At 38.8% G+C, this 14,311-nt stretch overlaps 1 protein-coding gene across 3 annotated transcripts in view; it reads right to left on the bottom strand.

Moving 5' to 3' along the window:
- Window positions 1-14,311, bottom strand: part of LOC117403690 (adhesion G-protein coupled receptor V1-like) — a 184,882-nt gene that overhangs the window by 66,037 nt on the left and 104,534 nt on the right. The gene's annotated exons all lie outside the window — the stretch shown is intronic.

Below are 14,311 nucleotides of genomic sequence, written 5' to 3'. Positions count from 1 at the left end.
CCATTCCCACAAGAAAGACGAAGCTCCCTGTTGAGCAACAGTTACCGTTTACAGTGGCACTACAGCAAGCTCTTTTCTTTCGGAAGTCCTCTGAGACGGATGGGTTAACTCAAATGAATTCATAAGGAATCGTGATGTGTTTAAGACTCAGTGACCCGGAATAGCACAACAGAGAGCCACCATTTGGTTTACAATAGAGGTCCTATGTTTACCTTGGGAGGAAGGTCATTTACTGTACCTTGGCCTAACATCAGAGTGAGAGTTAATGGAAAATGCACACCCAATCATGAACCCAACTGCCGCAGAAGAAGCTGAAGATCGCCACTAATTTACTACTTCGAATTAGGAAAAAAGTGCATTTAGACATTTTGGATCAAGTGGTATGAAGAAGAAACCTACGAGATGGTGTCTAGACAGTGCTATTAGATAGGAGATCAGTCAAGATCACTCACAAATCCTCCATATGGTGGGTGTTATACCTTCCAGTTTTCACATCAATACAACAAATGGTCCCAGAAATACAGCAACACCCAATATGAAGCATCAATGACAGATTTCTTGCTAGACGGCTTTTTGGCTCCAGGACTGCTTAGTGTCCTTTAAGCACCTGACTGCTTACTGGACCTCTGCAGGTACAGTCATCATTTTATGACAAACATCCCACCTGAGTCGGTCTATGGTAGTTACTAGGGGTGGGGATTTCGAATAATAACATATTCAACTATACCAAGAATAAAAGTTTTGAATACCCGAATACAAGACCTCTAATTACTCATAACGGTGACATGTCCTTAGAATGCATTAGCAGCAACCACACATAGGGACACATAGGTAAATACATCAACACTAACAGCAGAGAAACATCTAAAGGCATCTAATCTATTCAAAGTAAACAATGATTTAAACTATAAGAAATAAGAATACACAGCAGAGGGGTTTTAACTACAAAACACAGAACGTTATAAAAAGGACCTTCAAAACTTTCAACTGCATTTTTAACACACTTTGACTCATATAAAACACACAACACTACTGCTTACTTACAAAGAACAACAAAATATGTTCGCTTAATAAAATCTATGCTATAATATAGTATATCACAAAAAAATGAGATGTACTGTATCCGTACTTGCTGATTCCATAATATAATAATAATTATTTAAAAAAAGTCTGATTCCAGAATCAAGCCGATATCAGTAGACCAATAACAGCAGAACTCAAACAAAGACTTAACATTGTCCGAGTAGTTTGCAGTCAAAATCCAAATTAAAGTTTACTTTAAAAAAAACAACAACAAAAAAACAACGCCTCACCTCGCCGACCACTGCGCCCAGTAAAACTAAAAGATGCAATGCTTGTTTTTTTTTATGTGACCTTCTGTGTTTTCTTCCAAAGTAGCAGATGGGTTCTTGCATTTTAGATGATTGAGCATTTAACTTGTTTTTTTCACAACAGAAAATACTTGTGCTGCAGACATACATTTCACAATGGTTTCGTTTAACATTTTTCAAAATACTGTACTTCCACGTGTTGCTTTTTTTTTTTTTTTAAGATGCCATTTTCATTGCTTATGTATGCCCTTAACCAATAGCAGAGCTAGGTAACGAAGGAGCCCGCCTCCCTGTCAATCATCAGTGAGGTGACAATTCTAGTGCCTGATCACTTTTAACTTCCTCCTCTAACAAATACTGTGCCAAGTTTGCACATTGTTCCATTTGTTTTAGAAATGAACGAGTATTTGAAACTTGATCAAAGTATTCGAGTAGTCATTTAATTTAGAATACTCGATTACTCAAATACCTGGACTCGCCCCTAATAGTTACTGAGACTCTTTCACACTTGGTTTGCTGTTTAAATTTAAAAAGACCTGGATTTGAAACATTATCAAATAGTGAACAGCACACACTTCAAATGGTGGTTTTGGTTCACTTAGAGGTTGACTCTGTATTTTTGTCCCCTCAAACGTTTGTCAAACTCTGGTACAGAAGAAGTTGGAAATTGTTGGAAGGGTTTAGCATTTGCTAATTGATCTCTGGTCTACTAACAAAGAGCTCTTCCTCTTTATCTTTCTGGCTTTTTCTCACCTTACTGAAGTCATGAGTTACAGCTCAGGGGAAAGGAAGCAAGATGAAGGACATGCTGGCTAACTTCTATAGCCAATCCACAGGCACCCTGAAGAGAAACCACCATACCTTGAGATGCCTTACTCAGAAATATGCCTTCAGAAAGGACAACACAGCAGCCAAAGTCAAAGCCATACCCCTGCAGTGCGGAACTACAGAACACAATTCATCAATACTGAGGGAGCGGAAATACTAGCCTCCCACCGGGACACCTTTCTCAGGCAAGATGTGTAATCTAGAAGCAAGACAGCCTGGATATTTCTACTCAAGAGAGAGCATTTATATTAAAAACACACACACACACACACACACAACAGGATTGCAATTATCCCCTACAACATATCTTGTTGGCACATCCCCAGCATATAGTAAATATCTTATTGATGTCAGGTTTGTAATAATTAACACTTTAAAACCAATACTACTGTCCTAAGGATACTTTCCAGAAAACACAGGTTAAAAAGAGCAATAAAAAAAAAAGTCTGATAGATCTACACTACAAGAGAATGCCAAAGGAGATTGCTTCTTATTTAGAATTTTTTTTTATCCATAACATTAAAACACTCCATCATCAGACATGCAGCACCAGACAACCATTTTGATACAGTAAATTAGATAGATAGATAGATAGATAGATAGACAGATAGATAGATAGGATAGATAGATAGATAGATAGATAGATAGAAAGAAAATGAAACTAAAAACAGCAACTAGGCAACAGGGTTTATTTAGATTTCCAGAAAGCTTTGGACAAAGTCCTGCATAAAAGATTAATTCTCAAACAGGACGCAGTAGGGATTCAAGTAAATGCATGCACATGGATTAGGGAGTGGTTAACATGTAGAACAGAAAGTACTGATTAGAGGAGAAACCTCAAAATGGAGCGAGGTAACCAGTGGTGTACCACAGGGAACAGTATTAGGTCCTCTGCTATTCCTAATCTACATTAATGATTTAGATTCTGGTATAGTAAGCAAACTTGTTAAATTTGCAGACGACACAAAATTAGGAGGAGTGGCAAACACTGTTGCAGCAGCAAAGGTCATTCAAAATGATCTAGACAGCATTCAGAACTGGGCAGACACATGGCAAATGACATTTAATAGAGAAAAGTGTAAGGTACTGCCCGCAGGTGCATTATAAATATCATATTATTATTATTTATTTCTTAGCAGACGCCCTTATCCAGGGCGACTTACAATTGTTACAACATATCACATTATTTCACATTATACAGACATCACAATTACCCATTTATACAGTTGGGTTTTTACTGGAGCAATCTAGGTAAAGTACCTTGCTCAAAGGTACAACAGCAGTGTCCCCCACTGGGGATTGAACCCACAACCCTCCGGTCAGGAGTCCAGAGCCCTAACCACTACTCCACACTGCTGCCCCATATGGGAGATACTGAAATTGAAGAAGGAATCTATGAAAAAGACCTAGGAGTTTGACTCAGAAATGTCTTCATCTAGACAATGTGGGAAAGCTATAAAAAAGGCCAACAAGATGCTCGGATATATTGTTGAATTTAAATCAAGGGAAGAAATGTTAAAACTTTACAATGCATTAGTAAGACCTCATCTAGAATATTGTGTTCAATTCTGGTCACCTCGTTACAAAAAGGATATTGCTGCACTAAAAAGAGTGCAAGGAAGAGCGACCTGAATTATCCCGGGTTTAAAAGGCATGTCGTATGCAGACAGGCTCAAAGAATTGAATCTATTCAGTCTTGAACAAAGAAGACAACGTGGTGATCTGATTCAAGCATTCAGAATTCTAAAAGGTATTGACAATGTTGACCCAGGGGACTTTTTCGACCTGAAAAAAGAAACAAGGACCAGGGGTCACAAATAGAGATTAGATAAAGGGGCATTCAGAACAGAAAATAGGAGGCACTTTTTTACACAGAGAATTGTGAGGGTCTGGAACCAACTCCCCAGTAATGTTGTTGAAGCTGACAGCCTGGGATCCTTCAAAAGCTGCTTGATGAGATTCTGGGATCAATAAGCTACTAACAACCAAACAAGCAAGATGGGCCGAATGGCCTCCTCTCGTTTGTAAACTTTCTTATCTTCTTATGTTCTAACAGCATCTTGTTTATTTGAACATTGTATGTTGTTTCTTTAATAGTCCAGGTTTCTAGGCTCCTGAAAAAGTGGCTTCATGTTCCCTTAGCTTTAGAAAGTAACTTAACAGAAACCATTCCCCCTGAATATTCTTTTCTAAGGGAATGTACATCAGAAGAGAGCTTGCTTAGCTTTAAGTTCTAACTAGATTAATCATTGTTCAACCACAACTTAGTTTCACCCCAAACTTGCTTGGCATCAACTTTCTGAACAATGGTGCTGTTAAAGATTGGTTCTTAAACTTTGCTGGGGGTTACAATTCAACATAAAACTGTTACCTATTTGAATATTTGCAATTCCTTCACCTGTTTTGTTTATGTTTTTTTTAATGTGTCTTCATGAGTGCCCTTGACCAGATCTGTAAATGATATACAGTATTCTGGTCAAAGATTATATTTTGGTTTGAGTGCTTTGATTAAACAAACTAACTAAATAAATGTTATCAGAGGTGAAAGCATCCTTCCTTCTCTTCAAATGCCTATAAATCACCCAGGACACCCAAGCACCCCAATACAACAACTAGCTAAATGCAATAAAAACAATTAACACTTTTTAATTTCACTCAAAAATGTAGAAATGACTTAATTACGTGCAGTCAACAACATTAATATATTGTATTAAGCCTGTTTGTTTGAAGTAAAATAACACATTTATGCCCAAGTGCAAATTATTTGCCATCCAAGAGTCTTTAGTACGTATATACGTAATTGGTTTGTCTAATTAAGACTGTAAGATACTGTGCTGATTTCCCGTACTGCATAAATGCACACTTGTAATTGATTTGTTAACTCCTCAGTGAAATGTGATAAAATAAATAAACATGCAAGCATACTATCAGCATGCACAAAATGAGCCTCAATATGAGCAGGAGGGGCTCCTCTCATTCCATCCCAGTGTCTGTCAGAGTACAATATCTTCTCGTCTTTTAAAATGTAAGACTCTTTTCTTTCCAGTGCTTTAAGGTTTAAAAAGCCTGATTTGGAAGAAAGTGCAGAAAATTGCCCATGTTTTCTTTTCTAACAGTAATCGTTAAGTTTTGTGCTAGTTTTTTTTAGAAAACGCTCACTTTCTCCCAGAGCCCCAAGTATTCATCTGATTTTCTTTTCTTTCATATTCAAACAAACAAACTGTGGAGTTTTTCATATTTTGAATAACTGGTTTGTCTCAATAAGCCTCTGAGACAAGAGTGCACGCAGCCTCTTGTAAAAAATATTTATTATTTGCTCGGGTTGGTCTCACTCACTTGTATAACGACTAGCACCACATTTTAACCTTTTCACAACCTTGGCAGACATACAAAATCAACCCAAAGTAATTACTCCCTCGTGGCTATACAACATATAGTGACCCACAGAGAAAATATATAACCAAAAACAAAGAGAGTTGAAGACAGTTATTTGCTAGACCAGCTTCAAAGATGAGCTTCGTTCATTGTCTCCCTGCTCTTTGCTGACGCACTTTGGGTATTAGCAGCTCTCTAGAGAACCTGCACGTCACTTAGGAGGTAACTTGGCAGCAGTGTGCGGCTTGCAGAGGAAATAAATCAAACACCCCAGACAGAACATGAGCCAGGGTTTCATCCTCTTACTTGTTTCTCACACAGCGCTTAGATTTCTAGTTCCTCTGCTGGAGTGTTTTGTGACTCAGAAATAATAATGTTATGAGTTCAGAACACATTTTATTTGTTGGTAATGTCTTAGGGTTTTCCAAAACGGAAAGTGTGAGCTTTCTCTTGCTGTCTTTGTGTGTAAACTTCAATCACACATGTAATACTGCTGTACTTATTTAACAGTCACTGGTGTAGCAGGTATTGGGCTGAGACCTGCAGAGCACTCAAAAGGGTGGAGATGATACTATACAACAACAATCCTGAACTTACAATGGAATCTTTCACAGCTGACACCGTCCCCAAAACACTTTACAAAAGAAATACCTAAAAAAAAAAACAATTCAACAAAAACAAAGTACTAAAAATGAAGCCAGCTGAAGAAAAATCCCTTTAAAAACACCCAGTGAACCAGAGTCCCAGAGAGAGTGGGGAAGGTCTGTAAAACACTGTGAGAAACAAACCACTTCAATTGACATTAACCAGTGTCTATTTGACTATTATCTAAAATAGCTTGGTGAAAATTGCTTCACACCTGAGAGTCTTATCAAACAAATGGGGTCTTCCAACCAACTGGGTTGCTGCTACTATATACCAAATACAGTTCCTCTTCTGATAGATTACATTAGGGTACTATTTACAATCGGCCTCTTGAAATTGATCAGTTACCATGTGATAACAGCTTCCAGGTACTCAATCTATTGCTCTGGGACTTAGTACCACAACATGGGGTGTGGGTGCAGTGTGCTGCTGGTGACAAAAAAACAAAGCCTTATCTGCTTTGACTACCCGCCCTTTACTTTTCTAAGAAATGTCTGTGGAGAACCTGTGCTCCACTTCCAGAAAGAACAAAGAGTAGCAACTGATACAAGTCAAACAGATATGACCTAACACCAATGGCCCAATCCAGCAGGTCATTTGAGATGTAAGTATCATGGGCTGAAGGTGATCTCACACTGGGCCATCAGTCATTAATCATGCAGAGTTCAGAGAGCACACAGAGGCGCTAATTAGCTAAAGGTGAAAGGGCATGTTTTTTCTGAAAATATTATAATTATTTAATAATAATATACAACAGCAAGGAATTACACAGAACTATCATTTTCCTGCTACTCGCTGCTAGTTTTATGCCATTTAATAGTTTATTTTTTCCCTGTCCCTTGCACTCTGGTCCAGAGAAAAAAAGGAGAAGACTGCATCAGAGAGAAAGAACTACTAACAAGGGGGAGCATGACAATTAAAAGAGTTAAATGATGGCTTAAAATAAGAAGATGATATTATTTGGTAAGTGAAAATGCAATTAGTGTTTCCAAAGCTGGGTGTACCAGGTCAGTAACACAAGGCAGTGCTCCCCGTCAACCAGCAACACAAAACAGTGTGTGATGCTGTTCACCAGTAAACTGCTGGAAGGCAATCTAAAATACTATGCTTTGCTATTTGCCTGTATAAACCGTCTAAAAACACAGCATTCAAGCAAGTAGATGACCTATGACCGACATATATACTGTATGTAAAACTCTAAGAGGGACATACACACAGGCGAACATGTACCTCCATATATAACCATATTCTGATACTCTGAATATCTTTCTTGTAAAGAATGTCCTAACCAGGTTTTAGTCAAATTGAACAAAACTGAAGTGTGCCTTCAACCCGTATATCATGGTCGCCGGGAACGTTTGCTAAATGATAAAGAGATACTGGAAGGACTTTGAGGGCTCCTTTGTGTTCTCTCCATAGTGGAGATTGCTGGTACAGTAGATTACCAAAAGGTGTTGCTACTAGAAGTCATGAAACAGTTCAATAGGATGAAACAGGTTAAGTTTGTGCGTCTTGTTTACAGTGCAGCCCTGGTGGCATGACAACTGTACAATATAAATATGCAGACCGTGATGTAGGTGCATCAAAAAAATCTGAAATAAAAAACATCAGAAAAGCTCAGCCAGTGTTTGTTCAGGCACTGTATCTAACATTGGGTCTGTAAATTCTAACCAGTGTAAATTAATCTATTTTAAACTAGGTTATACTCAAAAAGGCAGAGCGTACACCAACTCTGCTGCAGACATGTGTTAAATATGTATATAGTGTTTCAAAGAAAAGAAACTGTTTACTGGTAACACAGGCTGACCCAGCACAGAGGACATGCTCTGGACAACTGAGGGCATCTGACAGCCCTTTGCATTTTTAAAGCATGGCACTGGATACATCACACTTACTGTATGACTGATTAGCTTTTCTTACACAACGGCACTGATTCTTGGGAACCCAAGACAATGTGTATTTGGGTGAGTCACACAATACATTTCTGTGATCACTTTACATGCCCAGATCTCACTGCAGTATGAGAATAGAAGCTCCAAAGGCAGTCACACTATTACTGTGGGCCAAGCTTGTCTTGTAATACAATACAGAACATTATTAGTCATCAGGACTCCAATGTGATTGCGTGACTCTGTTAAGAATCACATATACACATGTGGCAGGGTGGAAACCCTGTGTGTAAATAATGTATGTTTTGTTGTTTAAGTGTGGCAGCGGTGGAGACAGTATGGAGAGAGTGTGTAGAGGATCAGTGAAGACGACTGCCCAGTCTGAGCATAACGGAATTGTTTCGATTTAAACCCTGTATCCTGTTCCCTTGTGTGTTTTTGTGTTCATTTAAATTATATGTGCGCATTTCCACTTTATCTGCAGCTCTCCGTCTCCGAGTCTCATTCCTGCTACAACACACTTCTGAAAAAACAACTGGAGCGCTTTCTCCCAATTAATGCAAACTTGTAAATGCTCCGTGCAGCACACTGCACAATTATATTACATGTGGAAACAAGGTATGTTTTGTGGCATGCCATCTGGTGGGGAAGCTGGGTGCTGAAGTTTCATCACAACTGGGTTAGTATTTAAGATGTTTCGCATAAAGTTTATTTAAAAGTGTGTCAGCCCCTCCCCTGCATCACCCTCAACAGGCATCCTCTGCTAAGTTAACAATGTTGGTGTAATCAAATGTGATTCAAAAAGAATATTTTGATATATACAGTAATTATGGCTTGACTTATTCAGTGCTGAGAACACAAAATAAATCCCTCACGTCAAGTATTGTCAGGGACATTAATGCAGCTGATCTGATAAGCATAGGAACTGTAAATTATCACATTAAGTTGCAAGTGTCCATGCTCAGAAATAACGCTTGATTGTTATTGAATTTAAGTATGCAAAGTGACTAGTTTTTCACATTGAGAGAGAAGACTTCGGTGAGTATATTTCTGAGTTTGGGTGCAAGCCTCTGAACGTTGTAGTTAACAGGATTCATGATGTTTCAATGAGTGTCGGCTCAAAACAAATACATTCCTCTAAAAGGGCGAGTGATTTGTTTCCAGTATTTTGGGCACAAAATATACACTGAAAAGTTCAAGCCTTCAAAAGCATGCATTGTAACCTTCAATAATAAATACCTTTCAATGCAAAGCAATTTACTGCAAGTAGCAGGAAATGGCTGAACATTATGTTCTGTCCTTGCCCATGCTAATGTTTAGTAGTTTAAATGGGGGTTTTAGTCAATAGAGGTTCCTCTGGTGTGTGGATGATCTATTTTAAAAGGAATAACTTTTCAATCTTTGTCTTCAAAAGGCTTTCATGAATCCATAAAGACAGGATGACAATGAAAGAGTAGTCACTTATTTGAAGAGTCCCAGTAGAGTTGGTATATATTCATAGAAAAATTACTCATTTCCTGAAATAGATGGACATGGAGAGAGTTGCAGATAGACAGAAGGAAACATAGTGACTGAGACAAACAAACTGACAGCCAAACAGACAGAAGGAAAGATAGATAGATTGCTAGGTAGAGAGGGAGACATGCAGTATTGCTAGAGGTGGACTACATTGAGTACACTTAAATGAAGTTCTTTTACAAAGTGGAAAACAATTCACCGGTATTTATTGCAGTGACTTTTTGATTGCACCCAGTAAATGTGCTTTATTACCGCTTGCATGACAAACATTAACATGGCAGACACGCATATCCAGGTAGGACCCTTGCCAGAGTAATTTTCCACTGCATACAATCTTTAGTTGCCTTGCTGTCACCACTACCTCTGCATGAACTATACATTTTACCATACTTCAACAAGCCTGAAAAAAATAGCAGATAAAGTAACTAAAATGAGTGTGACAATTAGCTCCTGGCAACAACTAAGAGAAAACTGTTCCTTATGACAGTTATATACCGTAGGTGTAAAGACTTAACAGATGCAGTGAAAACTGCACATTGTCAAAGGAAATATACGTATGGGCTTGGCATTAAGCTACTAGACAAGTCGACAAACATATGTGCAAATGCCTTCATAAGGACTTATAGGGACACATGCAAAATGTATGCAGTTTTACATTTAATGTATGAAACATTATTTTGTAAACCAATAATAAACAACACAAAGTTGAATTAATGACTGGCCTTGGCAATGGGAGCACTACCTGTTTAAAAGGTCTACCTCATACTTCACCTCTTATCCCATTGGCTGCACTGAGACAGTGACGTCAGATGCTGTCACAAGTGACGAGCAGAAGTGAAATGCACACCTGTCAGAGTTAACTGGGAACTATCCGCTTTATAGACGCTTCTCTTGTTGCTACTTGGCAGCATTTCTTTATTTTTTATTCATATAGTTTTTTTTGTAGAATAAAGGAAAGAAATCCTTGAGCAGAGTAAATGGTAGGCTATACACCACACAGATGGCATATGAATGTCACTAAAGGTTCTTAAGCTAAAAAATCTGTCTCTTGTGATTCAGAGGTGAAGTATCCCAATTAGACTGCAAAGACCATTGGTCGTCTTTGCTACTGTAGAAGGTACAGTACAGTCAATCCACAACTAAAATGATTTTGTGTTAAACTTGATAAATGTTTAATAAGGAGAGAGAAAAAAAACAACAAGTAATGTTAATATTGGAGTTACGAACTACATGGGTAAGAAATAGCACCTAAAACCAATAGGGTATTACTTAGATTGACTATGGGCACTAGAGTGTTGCACAGGGGACTAGTTAATGGTTACACTCTGGTTTACCAGATTTACTTGGAAGTTAAGCATGATTCTGACCGCTGTGTTAATGCAATGGGTGTACTTTAAGCTTCTGTTTTAAAAAGTCACCAGGATGTGACGACTGAAACAGAAAATAATGCAAAGTGAATCTCAACAAGAACACAAATACATAACTCAGTGATTCAGTTTAATAACAACACTGTTTTTCCAATTGCTAAGCATTGCTGTTTCTGATGCACAGGCTTTCACAGTTGCCGTGCTAAAATAAAACCACATGTATCTGACTAATGCCAGTGGAATTGAGATATCAATAGTACACAAAGCAGCTCAAGAGACAAGGCTGGAAGTTGGTGGAAACGTGATTTTTCTTCTCTCTTTGGCACATCATTACCAGCTGCAGGCATAGGGATGCAGATGAGTTTTAATGACTCATAATTGAGAATACGGTTTAATTCTGAATTCTGAAAGCAGACTGGAGTGAGCAAAGCCTTAATAGCCTCTGATCTGTTCTTGAATTTTTTCAAACCTGTAACTCAGACGGTACATGAACCGTACACATGGTTAAAAAACATTTTGTTTTGTTATTGAATGTGATGGATATATTGCAAGAGTTTCCTATTCTTTAATCAATCTCTGTTGTACAGTGATTTACAACTAAGAGGCAATGGCTGCACAAAGACAGCTACAGTGGAATTAGCCATTGATATAATTGTACCACAGGTATCATATACCTAATGATTGCAGTACTACTTCAGTATCCATGTGCTTCCTTCCATATTAGGTTCACTGTGTGGAATTTCAGTGTAATTCAGTGGGAACGTTTCTGTAAGGGCAGGTACAGCAAACTGTACTTCTTGTTTTCATTAACATCCAGTTCTATAACTTCTCCACCAGAATCAAAAAAGGGAAACATATCTCAATATAGATTGTATTAGGAGAAGTGCTTCATTTAATTGAAACCTTGAGGTGTTATTCAGGGAGCAGGTGCAGGGGCTCCTCCCTAGTTAATCACGCCACTCTAACAATTAAGCTAATCTATCAATTAACCTCCCTATTTAAGCCCTGGGTCGAACACTCATCTGGCTGTTTTTTGCATTTTCTACCTTCCTCCCCTCCTCCTCCAAATGGAACGGTCTCCCTCTGGGGGCAAGCAGCGTCACTTCCCAACCTTAGGCCCAGCCGAGCTGGCCTCAGCCTCCAAGAGGAAGGTTCTCTGAGAGCCAGAGGGGATCCCCGGCCAAATCTTAACAATCATCCCAGGTTCCCCCTGGGGTCAGCATACATGCTCTCCAGCCTTGGAGCCCTGATTGGTTCTGTCTCACCTCTGAGAGGGGTCCTCCCTCTGAGAGGGCGGCTCTCCCTGAGCCAAGGGGAAACCCTGTCTTCTTTACTAACAAACTTGCTTTCATCTCTGCCTGTGTTCCTCTCTGGCTCTTTGCATGTTCATTTCCTTCTCTCTTTCAGAATTTCTGTCACCCCACATGCCTTTGTCTCAGAGGTCTGGCCGTGCCGATCTCCCAAAGCACAGGCGTTCCTTGTTAGTCGGAGCGACTTCTTCTAGTCTTCTCAAATGTATCCTCTATCCTTCTTTTCATTTCCCCTTGGGGGAAGAAACGCTTGTTGTTTACTGTGCCCTGTGCCCTGTATTTCACTGTATTTAATGTATTATGCATTGTTCCTCACTATCTTGTAAAGCGCTTTGTGATGGTGGTCCACTATGAAAGGCGCTATATAAAATAAAGATTGATTGATTGATTGACTGATTAATTCCCAGCCTTGGAAGCTGATCGGTTCGGTCTCACCTCCGCGAGCCCTTGCTCCTGTTCCGTGAATTTAGAAATGTTCCTGTATTTTGACAAATACATGGGAACCTTGTGTAAAGTATTTTCCTGCACAGATGTGTATACTTGCATAACACTCACAATGGCATAAGCAGTGGCAATATGGTGTATATTTGAATTATATAAGGCAAGCTCATGCGTGAAGCTCCTGGGAGTGTGGAAAAAAAAAAAAATATATATATATATATATATATATATATATATAAACACACACATATATATACACAGTATATATGTTATATCCTGTCAGTTGAGTCCACAAAACTGCACCTGTGTTCTGTGCACCTTCACACTTGTACTTCACACACACTAAAGGAAGCCACCCATTTGTTTCAGAGAGCTCAGCACAATATAATAAGGTTGTCTTGTGTTTTTCCCTGTCGGTCTCAGTGGAAAATTCCAAGTGCAAAAAACCTATCCCATTAAAAATCCATCGTGTCACTTCTGCTGAGCTTTCAACAGTAAAATCTGACTAGCAATAACAACACATCATTATATATTACCTGCTGTTTCTTTGTTAAAAAATTGTTTTGTTGTCAGGATGGACCCTGGTCTCTTTAGATTAACCAACCAAAATGTGTTTTCAGTGAACATTTCTTTTTTTTTTTTTTTAAATCTGTTTCACATCTCTCTCTCTTTGCAAAACCATTTATTGCCATCTGGTGGGCCTAGGAAATATTTCTGTTGGCCAAATCTTCTCCACTTCTACTGAAAGTGGACTCTGCAGTACACGTGAAAAAGACAAACAAGGTGCTGAGGCACACTGGCAGTAGGACAGAATAAAACCTAAGGTGAAGACAGACATCAGATCTCACTCATTGCGTGTGTAGTTTTGGGCTTCAGACCATAGCATCAAAGGATGAGCATCTGCCTTTGGTACAGAGAAGGCCATCCAAGATTCTAGCAGGTTATTGATTTTATATTGTCATATGTGAAAGAGGACACTTGGTATGACCCCCTTCTGAAACGGTCAATAACTTGTGCTAAAGAATATACAAGTTTCATAACAATTGGAAAAGTGGATTTCTAAAATTTTTTGCATATACAATATGTATGGCTGCCTTCACTATATCGCTGTTGCCAGGGAAGAATAATTAGGAGCATTAATAAAGCAGTGAAAGTTCAAAGTCTTAAATAATAGCCTCTAAAAATACAAAAATTAAGTAGGTTCAGACAACTGGTGAAGAGTTTTATAGCAAGGGTCCTAATCTAGAAATCAGATCATTGTAATCTGGACAGAAACGTTTGACATGAAGAGGGTATGGAATGCGATACCAGGGAAGAGCATTGAAGCCACCAGGTTTAAAGGGTAATAGAGACCTACTGTGGACATGCAGCTTTAGAAAGAGGGGACACAGAGAAGAAACAGGAGGAGAGTGGGGAATCCAAAGGTGTAAGCTTGCTGGCTCTAATGCTTTTATTAACACAATGACAAATCCAGACAGCAGTGGATGCTTCCTAACCTAATGGACACTTTTAACCATTTCTCTCACTTCACAATGCACACACCCAGAATGCTGACCGTTCTTCAAAGCAAGCTGGACAATGAGGTACAAAGCATTTGCGTTGTATTA

This window comes from Acipenser ruthenus, chromosome 2 (assembly GCF_902713425.1).
Source record: "Acipenser ruthenus chromosome 2, fAciRut3.2 maternal haplotype, whole genome shotgun sequence".
NCBI classification, from domain to species: domain Eukaryota; kingdom Metazoa; phylum Chordata; class Actinopteri; order Acipenseriformes; family Acipenseridae; genus Acipenser; species Acipenser ruthenus.
The sequence above is the reverse complement of the archived record's forward strand: the minus strand, read 5'-3'. Positions and strand labels throughout refer to the sequence as shown.